Source organism: Lepidochelys kempii, chromosome 8 (genome assembly GCF_965140265.1).
Source record: "Lepidochelys kempii isolate rLepKem1 chromosome 8, rLepKem1.hap2, whole genome shotgun sequence".
NCBI classification, from domain to species: Eukaryota; Metazoa; Chordata; order Testudines; family Cheloniidae; genus Lepidochelys; species Lepidochelys kempii.
In genome coordinates, this window is record NC_133263.1 from 73801300 (window position 1) to 73816754 (window position 15455).

The window sequence follows — 15455 nt, forward strand, 5'->3', positions numbered from 1 at the left end:
CATTTTAGATAAGCTATTACCAGCAGGACAGTGGGGTGGGAGGAGGTATTGTTTCATATTCTCTGTGTATATATAAAGCCTGCTGCAGTTTCCACGATATGCATCTGAGGAAGTGAGCTGTAGCTCACGAAAGCTTATGCTCTAATAAATTGGTTAGTCTCTAAGGTGCCACAAGTACTCCTTTTCTTTTTGCGAATACAGACTAACACGGCTGTTACTCTGAAACCTGTTTTAACTTTATTTCTCTTGCAACCATTTCTGATTTTAATACCTTATTCTTGTACTCACTGAAAAATCTCTTTTTGTAGTTAAACAAACTTGTTTTAGTTTTTAATCAAAACTAATTCAGTGTTATGGGAGCAACAGACTGCTAATAGCTGAACAGTCTAGGAGAGGGCTGAACAGTGCAGAGCACATGCTTTTGGGAAAATTGCACTGGGCGTGTGTGGAGGTCATCCTACAGGTAGTAACCAAGGCTGCTGGAAGCCAGAATGTGGCTGGTATGTTGCTGACACTGGAGTCTGCATTGCTGGACCAGGGCTGTAGCTATACCCAGATACTCAGGGTGTGACCTGCATGCTGTTTATGAGTGGCCCAGTTTGAGTGCTACAAAAGCAATGCACTATGAGGCACCTTACGTTGCAGGGCAAGTGGTGATACAATGCCTCATTGTTCTAGATTGCACCCCAGAACATGACAGGCCAACTTCTATTTAGACACCTAAATAACTGCTGAAAAATTGGCACCTAGCTGGGAACTGTACTCTTTGAAACATGCCTCTGTATTTCCAGGCAGCAGGGAGGGACTGTGGTGCCTTAGGTACAAAAACAAGTGTGTGTAATCTGAGACAATATCTGCTTTTGTAGCTTTCAGATTGCTTGTCTAGCTTCTTTCTCTTTTTGCCCTTAGAACTTGTGGTATTTAAACTGCGTTCACCACTGTGACGTTTGACCACCTTATTTTAAAAGATTTTTTCTTCTTTTCTTGTCTCTATCCACTGATTGTGGGGAATTTTTTTTTTAAGCAGTGGAAAAGTTAGCTCAAAGAAATACGTTTCGTTCTGAAACGTATTTTCTAGTTCTGACTCCAGTTCCTATTTTAATCTTCCAATGTCAACCTCTCTTTGGCCTTGTTTGCATGTAAAGAGCTTGTCTACATGCAAAGTTGCACAAGTTTAAAAGCAGAGCTACATACAGCCTTGCCATGGAATAACAAAAGATGTGAATTGTCTGGTCATTGATTTGAACTCAGCTGCAGGCATGCAGATATCCCCTTTCAAAGCTCCATTTCTGACAGTCGGCATGTTTATCTGCTCCGGTACACAAAGCAAAGCATTACTGTGGAATGCTGCTGCTGCCAAGGCAGACATGTTTGTGTGTGGGGGGGTGCTGATGGGGTTTCCCCCTGCTGCTGTCTGAACTTACAAGACAGCATGCTGACATGCTCTCTGCCCCCCAAAACACACTGTCTCTCCCCCCACATACACACAACACACTCCCTGTCACGCTCCACCCCCACCCACCCCCATTTGAAAAGCACGCTGCAGCCACTTGCACACTGGGATAGCTACCGCAATGCACTGCTCTCTGTGGCATTGCAAGAGTTGCTAATGTGGCCACGCCACTGCGCTTGCAGCTGACAGTGTAAACACACAGCAGTGCTTTCCCTGCTGCAGTCTCCAAGGGCTGGTTTAACTCCCAGCGCTCTACAGCTGCAAGTGTAGACATAGCCTGAGTGTAGGAAAAAGGGAATGTGAATTTGGCACATCACCATTTTAGGCCTCATCAGGATGAAGGGTGAAGCTGAGGCGGGCAGTAGGGGTGGGGGAGACAGGGATTTCCCTACACCCTCCTTGGGGGGTGTACACCCCCCGAATTTTCCCACCCCCCCCCAGTTTTGTGAACTAGTTACATGCAGTATTGCCAATTTAGTGATTGTTTGGACATTTTAATTGAAATTGAAACATTAATACACACTTTAAAAGTATATAAAGTGTATGATAAAATACGTGTATCTGAAAAAGTATAATAGATTTGAAAAGTATGAACATAGGCTAGCTTCCTTATACAGCTGTTGTTTTTTAGGACAATGTCAGTGCATTCATTTCAGTGATGTTGGCCAACCTAACAATTTCAAATTATTATTTGTAAGCAAAGTCTAAATGAGCTCTCCCTGACAGCTAGTGATGAGCTAGGGGCTGGGGGGAAAGGCTTCAGGACCAGATTGTATTTACATTTACACCTAATCTACCTAGGTATCCAGCAAACAGAGCTGTGTTGCCCAAGTGATAGATTTTGGCTGGGGTTGGGTTACAAATCACTTGAATGCGGGGTGGGGGGGGTAATGAAATGTTATTTTTATTGTATGAGTAAAGGGCAGTAGAACTGTATGTAGCCTCTGCTCACTGAGGGCATCAAGAGAGAGGGTAGGGACAGGTGTTTTGCTTGATGGTCTGCCTGAGTCACAAGTACTATTTCACCCTCTCTGCTGTTTAAAGACAGAGCTGATTAGGCTCCATAGATAGTCTTTTGTTTTCTTAAGTGACCACTGCAGCTGAAATCACTGATAATCGGGTCTAAGTGCTTAGACCTGTTGTGAGACAGTGTTTCTGTGGAAGAGATGGCCCAGTCTGTACTAGCAGCAAGGTTCCCCCACTGAGAGCTCAGCTGAAATCCTTGAGAGCTGGATGGAACCTCCAGAGGCCAACTCACAGAGGTCACAGTGGCAGGTGGCAGCAGAAGGTGATGGCGCAGAGCCATTGGCAACAAAGCGATGGAGTGAACAGTGGCACAACAAACAGTGGCCAGAGCGAACAGTGAGCAGCTGGAGGAACAAGTAAGGTGCCTTCTTGCCCCCAACCTGGGAGGTGAACTCACGTGAAAGCACCTCTGAACTTTGAGTCTCCACTGACCAAGTACAACACCGGTGACTGTTAATGAGGCTGTTAAGAATGATGGAGACACAACACAGTTCATGCGAACAAACATGGCTGTGGCATCGTACTTTCTATTTAAGCAAGAGATACCACACACTGCAAACTGGAGGCCAATGTTAAGTGCATTGTCACTTGTTCATCCTGAAGTTGAACACTGGTTCCAAACAAGACCAGCAAATGCTCACTATCTTTCTACAAGAAATTCAACTGACTGGCTAGAAGGATGTGGTGCAACAGTGAAAGACTCAACAGCTGAAAAAGTGAAGAACTCTCTCACCACATTCAAAACATTTGCGTACATGGCTGATGAATGCACAGATGCAAATGGGCATCAAGTATTAAGTCATTGTGTACATTATCTTGATGTCAGTGGTAGGCCAGTAGATGCATTTCTATATGTTCAAGTTATAGAAGACACATTGGCTGCATCTGTGACAACCCACATTTTAGAAGAATTAAATGCTTGTCAGTTGGACCCCAAACAGATGGCTGCTTGTGCATTTGATGGAGCTGCAAACTTCTCTGGAAGACATGGTGGAGTACAAGCTTTGCTCAGAGAAAAGTGTAACCCTAATCTCTCCTATACACACTGCAGAGGCCATCTACTCCAACTAGCACTAGTACAAGCTGCAGACTCTTCAAAAGACATTAAAAAAGCTATAAAATTAATGTCTTCGTTATGTTATTTTTTCAGCAAGAGTCCAAAAAGACTGAATATATTGGAAAATACAGAAGATACACTGGGACTGAAGTTCAAATTAGTCCAACCTGGGAAAACCCACTGGCTTTCTCATGAGAGATCCTTGGCTGTTGTCTTAAAATTACTCCAGCCATTGTTACTGGCTTTGAAAAGTATCTACCAAAATGGGATAGATCTAAGTAGTGAGGCTGGTGGATTACTTTTGCTCCTACATTCAGAGAAGTCTATTGCCATTGGCTCTCTTGTAAGTCTACTATTGAAACCACTTGGGTCATTAAACAATGCCATGCAGGCACCTGCTACAACAGTAGTAGAGCTCTGTCCAGCAATAGAAGGTACATTTGGATCAATCAGAGAGCTATCCATTGAAAAAGTACTGCAAGAAGCAAAGACTTCAGTCCAGAAGTTGACTAATGAAGGCATTTATACTGAATCCTTACGTGAAAAGGACAAGAAATGTTTGTTAAGACAACTAAAAAAGTACACAGACTTGTCTCTTACAAATGTACGACAGCAACTTCTAGATTCTACTGAACCTCTGCGTAGCTTTTACAGATCCCTGTCCTATAAAACACCTCCAGTTGAGTGGAGTGAGGCACTACCAGCAATGGGACTGCCATGTGCTCAGGACAGAAGAGAGAATTTGAACACAGAATGGAATATCATATAACGAATGAATGAAGATTTGACTTCAACTTCTTTTTTATCACGACTAGTGGCTTGACCCAATCTTTATGCTATGTTTTCTGGGATGAAAGAAGTAGGAATTCATCTCATGCTACAGTCACAAAAGCTACAATTGAGCATTCTTTTTCATCATGGAACAGAATTTTGTGTTCTGAAAGAAGTCATCTTCTACCTGATCATGTTAATGAACTAGTGAGCATATCAATTGAAAGAATGGAAGTACCGGACACACGAGAAGCCACCAAAGATGAACGCATTGCATTCAAGAAGTTCATTAACAAGGTTGCGCAAAATTATAACAAAAATCCAAGAAGGGTGTGGATGTAGCACTTCATAGAAGACTTGAGTAGCCAACTTTAATTTGTGTGATGATTTTGAAACATGAGTTAAATCTAATAAAATGGTCATGAAATATTTTTCAGTTTTTACTATGGTGCCATACAGCCCACCTTCATCCTCACGGTCTCACCCCTCATAGGTCCTGACCATGTCCCTCCCTCCTCCCCCCCATAAATTCAGACACCCCCCCCTAATTTCAATTCCTGGGGAAAACACTCCAGGGAGAGGTATTGTTATGAGCTGGGTGAAAATGTGTTATGGGTTAAATTACAACCTTGTTCAGACTGATGGCTAGGGTTATGTCTAAACTATGAGTGTTACAGCTGTGGGACTACAGCTATGCTGCTTCAGCGCCATAGTGTAAATGCTGCCTATATGGACAGAAGGGGTTTTTCCATCGATGTGGGTAATTCACCTCCTTGAGTGGTGGTAGCTAGGATGATGGAAGAATTTTAGCTGCATGTATTGCAGGGTGTAGGTCTGCTTAACTGTTGTGCTCAGGGGTGTGAATTTTTTCACACCCCTGACTGACATAGGTAGGTCAATCAAAATTTTAAGTGTACACTAGGTCTAGCACTGCGTGGGCAGGTGGTTCCACTGGCTAGTGTCACCAGGTTGGGGTGTATGTTTGCATGTGAGGGAAGATGGAACATACAGAAATTGAGAACAGAGAGAGGGGCAGAGGGAAAAAAAACCAAGAAAGCCCAGCAGTAGTTGGTGAACACACTGGGATCCTGGAAAAAGCGAGAGAGAGAGAGCTTCTGTGTCTGCTGGCTGAAGAGGCTTAGGGTTGTAATCTAAGAAATTGCTCCTTTTGTTCTTGGTAGTTCTTGCATTTGGAAAAGCAGGACTTTGTACATTCCTCGTAAACAAGATTACATCAAAGAAAATATCAGACTGCATCAATTTCTGCTACCAACTGGAACATCCGCATGGCCCTGAATAATAAGAGGGGCAACAATAATACCTCTAGCATTATTCTTCTGAGGATCTCATGCCCTTAAAATATTAATGCATTATTTCTCAAAACATTGTTGTGAGATTTCACTTAACATATGGGGAAACTGAAGCACAGAGAAATTATCAACTTGTCCAAAGTATATAGTGAGTCAGTGGCAGAGAAACAAAAGTAGATAAAGTAGTCCTGACTCCAGAAAATGCATGCTTTGTCTTTCTGTATGCTGACTCTACTTTTATACAGGAACATGAGATTCCAGGGACTAGATCATCACAAATGTAACAAAAATATGTGCACTGCCTGACAATACAGAAAAAGGCATATGCAGACACACTGAAGATGCAAAGAGTGCAGGAGGCAGGGCCAACTGAAAAAAATTTGGGGCACTATGAAGCCATTTGATTGCCTATACCTCTTCCTACCACTTTCTCTTGCGCCTCACTCCAAAAATGCCTATACTATGTTGGTGGGGGATGAAAATGATAACATGCCCAGAACTCAGGGTTGGGGTTGGGGGGTGAGAGAGACAGGATGGATAGAGGTTTTCCTGTTAAACAGGTGGAACAGAGTTCTCAGCCCAGCTATTCAGGATGGGTTCTGGGCTGAGGATTTCAAGGAAGCATGTACCTATATGACCAGTTACTATTGTAATAACTAAGAAAGGAATCAGACTTGGGAAAAGTTCAGCTAATTTATTGGTAGTTTAGAAAACTCCTAGCCACTGTGGGTTTGAAATGTCCTTAAAGAGGAATATTTTGTAGTTTGTGTGTCAGTTAAGAGTGGCTGTAGGGAATAGGAATGGCAATCTGGCATTCTCTACCTTCCCTGATACAGTCAGTCAGAAGTAGCAGGCTAGCCAAGAGTCAGGAACAGGAGAAGACTGACAACAGGTATGCAAAGCACCACCCTGAAGGCAAAATAGTGAAGATTAACATAGAATGGGGACTAGCCAGAGACTAAGGCAGGGGTGGGCAAATTTTTTGGCCCAAGGGCCACATCTGGGTATAGAAATTGTATGGCAGGCCATGAATGCTCACGAAAATGGGGTTGCAGTGCAGGGAGGTTACAGCTCTGGCTGGGGTTGTGGGCTCTGGGATGGGGCTAGAAATGAGGAGTTCAGAGTGAGAGAGGGGGCTCCAGGCTGGGTATGAAGGGTTTGAGGAGTAGGAGGGCACTCTGGGCTGGGACCGAGGGGTTTGGAGGGCAGGAGGGGGATCAGGACTGGGGAAGGGGGTTGGGGGGCAGGGGGTGGCTCAGGGGTGCAGGCTCCGGGCGGCACTTACCTCAAGCAGCTCCCGGAAGCAGCGGAATGTTCTTCTCCGGCTCCTACGCGGAGGCGCGACCAGGCGTCTCTGCTGCACGCTGCCCCATCCGCAGGTGCCACCCAGCAAAACCCTAGTGTAGATGCAATTATAGCAGCATGAAAGCTGTTTGGACAATCTAGTTTATTTTGCTTGCCAAAACAGTACTAGCTATACTAGCAAAAGCACTTTTTTGCTGGCAAACTAGGCCTACACCAGGAGGGTTTGCTGATATAGCTATGCTGGCAAACCCTTTCTAGTGTAGACATGGCTTTATACTGGTATTGTTATTCCCATTCCTGTACAGGAATAATTATAGTAGTATAATGCACTTTTATACGGATATAGTTGTGCCCACACTACAGGGGTTTTTAACCTATCCCCTCAACTAACTAAAGCTAACTTTGACAAAATCCCCTTTAACCCACCACCCCTCCAGTAAAAGTGTCACACAAACTAACTTGCACCAAAATGACTAAAAGATTTTTAATTCACATTTTTTGTGAACACCTCGTCTACACTGACATCTTGGCATTTCAGCCAGAGTGCAGCAAGCTCTATGCTTCTCGTGGAGGTGGATTACCAGGGGCGCTCCAGCCACGGAGTCCAGGCATTCTAAGTGCCTTGCCAGTGTGGACACCTCAGGAGTTAGGGCGTCTGGGGCTGATTTAATGCGTCTAACTTGCAAGTGTAGCCAAGCCCTCAATCTTTTCCTGTGTATCCCAACTATAGAGTTACGTATGGGTCACACATAGTTTGCAAGATAATCAATAGGTTAAGCCTATTTTATTAATAAGAAATTTAGTGTTATCTTGTCAAGATCTTGTCAATTTTACTTTGCTGCTCACATGCAGAACCATAGGTGAACAGGATCAGAGAGAAAAAAGGGCTGTTATGCTGTACCATTGAAATCTCAAGTCAGTTCTGACCTTTCAACGTACATGAAAGAAGGAGTAGAAAGCTAATCTTAAATCTCTGATCCACAGGCCCTGACTTTCCAAAGTGCTGGGGGTTGCTTGACCCCCAGCTGTGCCCCAGGCCCTGCCCCCATTCCACCCCTTCCCCCAAGGCTCCACCCCTGCCCTGCCTCTTCTCACCCAGTTTCACCCACTCCTTCGAGTGTAAACAAAATGAAAGATTTGTTGGGAAAATGGGTGAGGGGTAAAGAGGTGGCAAGTTTTGAAGGAATGCTTGATCTTGTTGCTCAAGAGCATTTCCTAAGCATATGTAAGGCCGAAGTAAAGCAGTGTCTATGGGATAAAGATGTAAAGTCTGTGGGTGAGATGGCTTTTTTAGCTGATGCCTTTGAACAGACTCAGGTGTCTATTGAGGGCAGGCAATAGAAAGAGGGGTTCAAAACTGGTGGGAAGGGACGATCCCATTTTGCTCCGGGAAGAGAGAAGGGGTTGGGAGCCTAAACATTCTTACCTAAAAACATTCCTCTAACCCTCATCCCAAATCTCCTGTAAAAGCAGAAGAGCCCAGAAGGTGCTATCAGTGTAATTCCACTGATCAGAAGAGGGATAAATGCCCAGTGCTAGTAGGAAGCAGGCAACCAATAGCTCACGTTAGTTCTGCTGTCCTCAACACAGAAACGCCCCAAGCAATTGAAACCTGTCATATTGGTTTTGTGAGATTAGCCTCTGCAGAACGAGATATGGAGCATGTTAAGGCTGTCCAAATTAATGGCAGGGAGTGCTTGGGGCAGAGGGATACAGGGGCCCAGATCTCTCTGGTTAAGCAGAATGTGGTCCCAAAGGCCAGTATGCTATCTGGCCAAATGGCAGAGATTGTGGGGGTGGGCAAAAGCAGATTCCTCGTATCACTAGGTAAAATCCATGTGGTGTGGGAAAGTTTAGAAAGTGTTTTGACTGTGGGGGTAATAGAACACCTCCTAGTCGACCTGCTTCTTCTAATGATTTTTTCCATGTAGCTCAGGTTAAAGTATTTGCCTGCAGCAGGAGGAAGTTTTATGCTGGGACCCCCAAGGGAAAGGGTAAGGTCTCAGGAACTGCTGAGAGAATGGGAGAGAGTCTCCTTGATTCTTCTGCAGCAGGGGGAAGCCACATGCTTCTTTTGTAGTTATTTTGTTTGCTTATTCTACCTGAAGCAGTGAGATTGATCTGAAGCTTGTCAGAGACTCCCCTTGGGATAACAAGCCTGGTACATATCAATTTCTTTGTTAAATTGACGAACTCTTATAAGCTTGCAGCATCCAGTAAGCATAAATGGACACTGCAAGTCGGCGGTTCCTAGGGTTGTGTCTGGGACTGGAGATATTGGCTAGTGTAATTTGGTTGCACGATCCAAGCAGCGGTAGCTGGGAGCAGCTTACATGCTAGAGTCTGTGCATGAACAACCCGGGAGTGGGGGTTCTCACAGTAGAGCAGGGTAAAGCTGGCTCCCAGAGTCAGGGATTGGAGTGACCTAACAGATCACTGGTCCAGAGGCCCTGGAAGGGTGGGGGAGGAGCGGGCGCAGGAAGAGGTGCAGCAAGGGTGGAGTGTGCTCAGGGGAGGGAGCAGAGCGGGGGCGGAAAGAGGCGGATGGGGTGGAACCTCAGGGCAGGGGGCGGAGTGGGGGCAGGAAGAGGCAGGGCAATGGTGGAGCTTTGGGGGAAGAAGCAGAGTCGGGGCAGGGCCGAGTGGGGATGGAGCACCCCCAGAGAAAGCTGAAGGGTGTTGTCTGTGCCCTGGGGAGTGGTAAACTTCTAGAGCCTTAGCAGGCTTCAGCAGTGGTTCCTCCCTTGGCCTCTGGCACATTTATTGGGCAATGACTCAGTCTGCCACTCCTTCTCTGAAATGGGGCTTCTCAGCCCACCTCAGGCCTCCAGAACCAGTGCTGACCCCCCAAGATACCCTAGTTACTTACACACAGCCCTCTCCCACAACTCCACCCAGCAGCAGTGGTGTAGTCAAGCCGGAACATGCCAGAATGCCATTCAGATATCATTCAGCAGCAGCAATGAGTACCCACCAGCTGCGCTTTCTGTTGCTGCTCCTTGGTATCTGTGCTGCCTGGCTTGTGTCTGTTGCTTGGTTGACGCTCAGCAGGTGAAACCCTGCCACTGGTAGCATGAGGGCCAGTTTGGCTCTGAGCCACCGGGCTGTCCAGCAGCAGGATGAGGAGAGGGAGTCCTCAGAGCCTGGTGGCAAGTCTGTCCTTCCTTCCCCAATCCTCTCCCTCCTCCTCCAACTCTGCCCCATTCCCACCTTTCCTGGTGATGTGAGGCTCTGGCATGCTGCTGCCAGCACCCAACGAGCCAGCTCTGTCCCTGGTGCAGTGGCGGTGAATCCATCCTCCCCTGGGGCCTGAGGGTAGAGCTGGAGTCAGCAAGGGAGGGAGCAAGATACAGGGAGGAGAGGAGACAGGGAAGAGGCTGTGGAGGAGGGAGCGAGACACAGCCAGGTGCAGTCACCACACCACACAGCTCCCTGCGCTAACAGTCCCATTCCACTGCTTCCACCATAGCCTCCACCCCACCCCGCACAGCTCACCCACCTCCCCTTGACCTCCTCTCACAGTCCACACTGAACCTCCTAGCCCCTGCTTAAACCCATACAGAGCCTGCTACCCCATCCCCAAATAAACACCACAACTCACTCACATCCCGCAAATAACCCCAAGCCCCATAAAACTTCGTCCTGCCTTAGCCACCCGCCCATCCCCCTCACTACCACACCAATCCCCATCTCCCCAAATAAACCAACTCCCTGTTGCAACACACCAAATAAACACCCCCCTAAAATATCTGCACTCCCCGAAGCCCCACATCCCTACCCTGCCCCTGCTCATCATTTCCTCAAGCCCTATTCCCCAATAAACCCACATCTTAAAACCTCCCCTACTCTGAGCCCCCAATCCACAAGACACCTATGCCAAGGGGCAAGTGTAGACCAGAGCATGCAGGGCCAGGGCCAAGTGGGGAGGAAGGGGCAGGGAGCAGGTATGATGTGGGGTGTAGAGATGGAAGCTGGGAGCACAAGACAGTTCCAGCGCTATGTTATTGCCCAACAGTTGTGAAGCTTCTGGGTTACAGTTTAACTCTTTCAAGAACACACAACAGTTGTGAAGTAGTTAAACACAGTCCAACACTTTTATGCTCTTTTATACTTAATTATATAAGGCACAGGAGAGCACAGCTCATACAAAATAATAAACATCTGAAATGGCAATATCCCACACTTCCTATCTCACCCTTCCCTTGTGAGTCCTTGAGGAACCATCTGGCCCATTCAGGGCAGAGTGTCCTTCCTCATGCAGGCTGTTGCATGCTAGCTAGTCTCTCTCCCTCAGGAGCCCCTTCCCAGCTTCTGTGACCATGAATGTTGCCATTTATATCAGGGGTGGCCAACCTGAGCCTGAGAAGGAGCCAGAATTTACCAATGTGCATTGCCAAAGAGCCACAGTAACACATCAGCAGCCCCCCCGTCAGCTCCCACCCCTTGCCTCCAGTGTCTCCCACCCACCAGCAGCACTGCCGATCAGCACCTAACCCTCCATCCCTGCGCCTCCTGTCCACCGCAATCAGCTGTTTTGTGGTGTGCAGGAGGCTCGGGGTGAGGGGGCAGGGAGGAGGAGCAAGGGTGCAGCAGACTCAGGGGAAGGGGCGGGGGCTTTGGGGGAAGTAGTGGAATGGGGCTGAGGCTGGGGCTTGGGGCAGAGCCAGGGGTTGAGCAGTGAGCATCCGGTAGCATATTGGAAAGTTGGTGCCTGTAGCTTTCATAGTAATATGAAAGGAGCTGCATATTAACCTCTGAAGAGCCGCATGTGGCTCCAGAGCCACAGGTTGGCCAACCCTGATTTATACGAACCCTGCTGCCAGATATTAACAGTTTAATAGTTTGCCTTGATCAAGTCCAAAGCGAACTAATGAAATTTTCATGTAAACCTTGGTGCTGCACATTAGCAGTTCATGTTTAAAATCAAGTTTACACAAGTTAAGAAGGAAGGTACTGTACATCTGGGGTCAGGCTTGAGTTATGAGAGATTACAAGTATCGGTTACAAGGTTCACAAGATACATACATAGTACATAACCAGCATAGACCCAGATTGGGGTGCGGTAGTTTTTAAAGTGTCAGTGAATAAGTCACCCATAGAATGAATTTAGAGTCCAAGTCAGTATTGGTGTAGCAAATAGGTACATGGATGGGGTGTGTCCCTTGGTTCGTCAGGGAAGAAAGTGGGTGATATCCCTGACCGGAGGTCTCATTTACTCATCCTAGTACTGACGGTGTCCTGTGATGTGCTCTGTGTAGATGTCACTGGACCACCTGATGGTGTCGGACACCCTGAGCTGTCTCATAAGCCGGGCGTAGCACCAACCGACTCTGCACACTCTCAGCACCGGTTCATTGTGGGGGTCTCACGCGCCCAGGGCTCCCACGACCAGGGATCTGGACCTCGTAGTCCTAGGCTCTCAGGATGTTGGTGAGCAGGTGGTACATTGGTGCACCCTGGTGCTGCACATTAACAGTTCATTAGTACACTTTCATCTAATCCAAAGAGGACTAGATCAAAGCAAACTAACAAACCTTTAATGCACCTCAGCATGGTCTATGCCCTTACCATGACCAAAGTATGAAAATAATTTTTTTTTACCATGACTGTGTCATGCATTATTTTTTTGCCATGACAGTACCATGAATTATGCATAATTTTACCATGACAAAATCACATCCATACTTATGAGACAGAGATATCCCTGATCCACTTTCTCTATAAAATTCATTATTTCATATACTTTTATCATGTCCCTTCTTATATGTCTCCTTTCTGAGGTAAACAATCCCAGTTTTTCCAATCTCTCTTCATATGGGAGTTATTCCATGCCCGTAATAGTTATGTCTCTTCTCTAACCCCCTTTAAATTCTGCAATATCCATTTCTGAGATGGGGCAATCAGTATTCCAGATATCCATTGATTTATATACAAATATTCGCAAAAAGAAAAGGAGGACTTGTGGCACCTTAGAGACTAACCAATTTATTTATTTAGTCTCTAAGGTGCCACAAGTCCTCCTTTTCTTTTTGCGAATACAGACTAACACGGCTGTTCCTCTGAAACCTATACAAATATTGTAATACTTTCTCTTATTATTCTCAATCCCATACCTTATGGAATTTAACATCTTGTTCGCTTTTTTGATGGCAGCTGCACATTGAGGAGAGGTCTTCATTGAACTGTCCACAATGATGCCCAGGTCCCTTTCCTGAGTTAATACAGTTAATTTAGAACCTTATGTGGTGTGTAAGAGTACTTTATGTTTTCCCCCTTCAAAATGCGTTACTTTGTATTTATCAACATTTAACTTAATTTGCCATTGTACTACCCAGTCACCTAGCTTGGTTAGATCTCTGAACTGCCTCACAGACCTCTCTGGTCTTGACTAAACTAAATAATTCACTACCTCATTGCTCACCTCCATTTCCAGATCATTATTAAATATATAAATAGGGCTTCTGTTTTTCAGGGTTTATTTTTATTTTTCAGGGTTTATTTTCTGCAGTTTTTGAGTTCTATGTAGATGCCAAAAAATCAGGGGATTTGGGGTTTCTCTTTGTATGTATACGTAGTACTTTTTCAAACAGGGCTACATTAAAGAACACTAGGGGTTCTTTAGTGCTCAGCAGCAGGGTCTACGCAGACTAATTAACGCACAACACATTAGTATGCTTTAGAAATCACATCCGCATGGTCCACATTATTGCTCTATGTCAGGGGTGGGCAAACTTTTTGGCCTGAGGGTCACATCCGGGTATAGAAATTGTATGGTGGGCTATGAATGCTCACAAAATTGGGATTGGAGTGCACGAGGGCGGGGAGGGCTCTGGCTGGGGGGTGCGGGCTCTGGGGTCGGGCCAGAAATGAGGAGAGGGGGCTCCAGGCTGGGGCAGGGAGAGGAAGGGTGCAGACTCTGGGGTGGGGCTGGGGATGAGGGGTTTGAGGTGTAGGAGCGTGCTCCGGGCTGGGACCAAGGGGTTTGGAGGGCGGGAGGAGGATCAGGGCTGGGGCAGTGGGTTGGGGTGCAGGGGGGTGGCTCAGGGGTGCCGGCTTGGGGCAGCACTTACCTCAAGTGGCTCCCGGAAGCAGTGGCATGTCCCCTCTCCGGCTCCTACGTGGAGGCATGGCCAGGTAGCTCTGCTGTGTGCTGCCCCATCCTCAGGTGCCATCCTGCAGCTCCCATTGGCCACGGTTCCTGGCCAATGGGAGGTGCGGGGGTGGTGCTTGGGGCAGGGGCGGCATGCAGAGCAGAGTCCCCTGGCTTCCCCTATGCATAGGAGCCAGAGAGGGGCCACACCGCTGCTTCTGAGAGCTACTCAGAGCAACCTCCGACCCTTCTCCCCGCCTGGAGTGCTGGAGTGGGGCAAGCCCCAGACCTCGCTCCCTAGAGGGAGCTCAAGGGCCGGATTAAAATGGCTGGCAGACAGGATGCAGCCCGTGGGCCGTAGTTTGCCCACCCCTGCTCTGTGTAGATAAGCCTTCAGATAAAAGTCAGGGAGCAGAGATACTGCCTACATAAATAAATAGCTCTAGAAGAGGGGAACACTGATTTTTAATTTTTTTCATGTATTTATTTATTTATTTTGTATTGAGGTGCTTTATGGGTGTTTATCCATTGAGAAACCGTGTATATAAAACAACATTAGACTCTGTATGAACCTCTGAGGTAGCCCACTGTTATTTTTGCCACAAAGAAAAATGTTGTTTAGCTAGAGAACCCAGAAAAAGGGGTTGGGGAATTTTAAGGGGCATTTAAATGTTTCTATCACTGAAGTAAGATCTTTTACTGAAAAAAAAAATAGAAAATTCACTTGTCCTTTTAAGAGTTAATGTGTCATATTTAGAGACTAGATTTAATAATTAAAATATAAAACAGAAATTGAAATGAAATTTACAACAGAACCTTAACTACAGTGAACCCAGAGGGGAAGACTAGGACTGGCTGGACAAAGACAGTGGGACTGGAAAGAGAAGCCTAAGGAGTTGAGACTGGGTAGGGAAGGAGAATGGGAAAGGAACAAGGAGCCAGAGATAGAAAAAAAAAGGACTGGGACAGGTTGGAGGAGATGGGACAGAAGGAGTCAAGTTTGGGGGCAATAAACAGAAGAGTCTGTGCCCACTAGAATACACTCTCCTCCAGAGGTTGGAATGGAACCCAACAATCCTGAGTCTCACCATTCCACTGCTCTAAGTGACTATCTGTGAAACCTACAGCAAAGTGTATGTCTTATCTCCCTCTAGTGCTGGTCCACATACAGGCTGACAACTTATAACTGCCGTCAGTTACTCCATTAACTCAAGTGGCAGAAGTCTGTGTGATGGCTCTAAATGTTCCAATCCTAATTATGAACTCTGTGAGTGTCAATATGATGCCACAAGATGGAATTTCTATTTTTAAATTTGCTTTTTTTAAAGTGTAGGAAATTACAAAAAAAAGTTAAAAGACTATTAAGATTGAAAAATGAAACACTCAAAAGTTAGGAAATGCCAGAATAAAGGTTTGCTGTGCAATCTTAATTTGGTCCCTTTA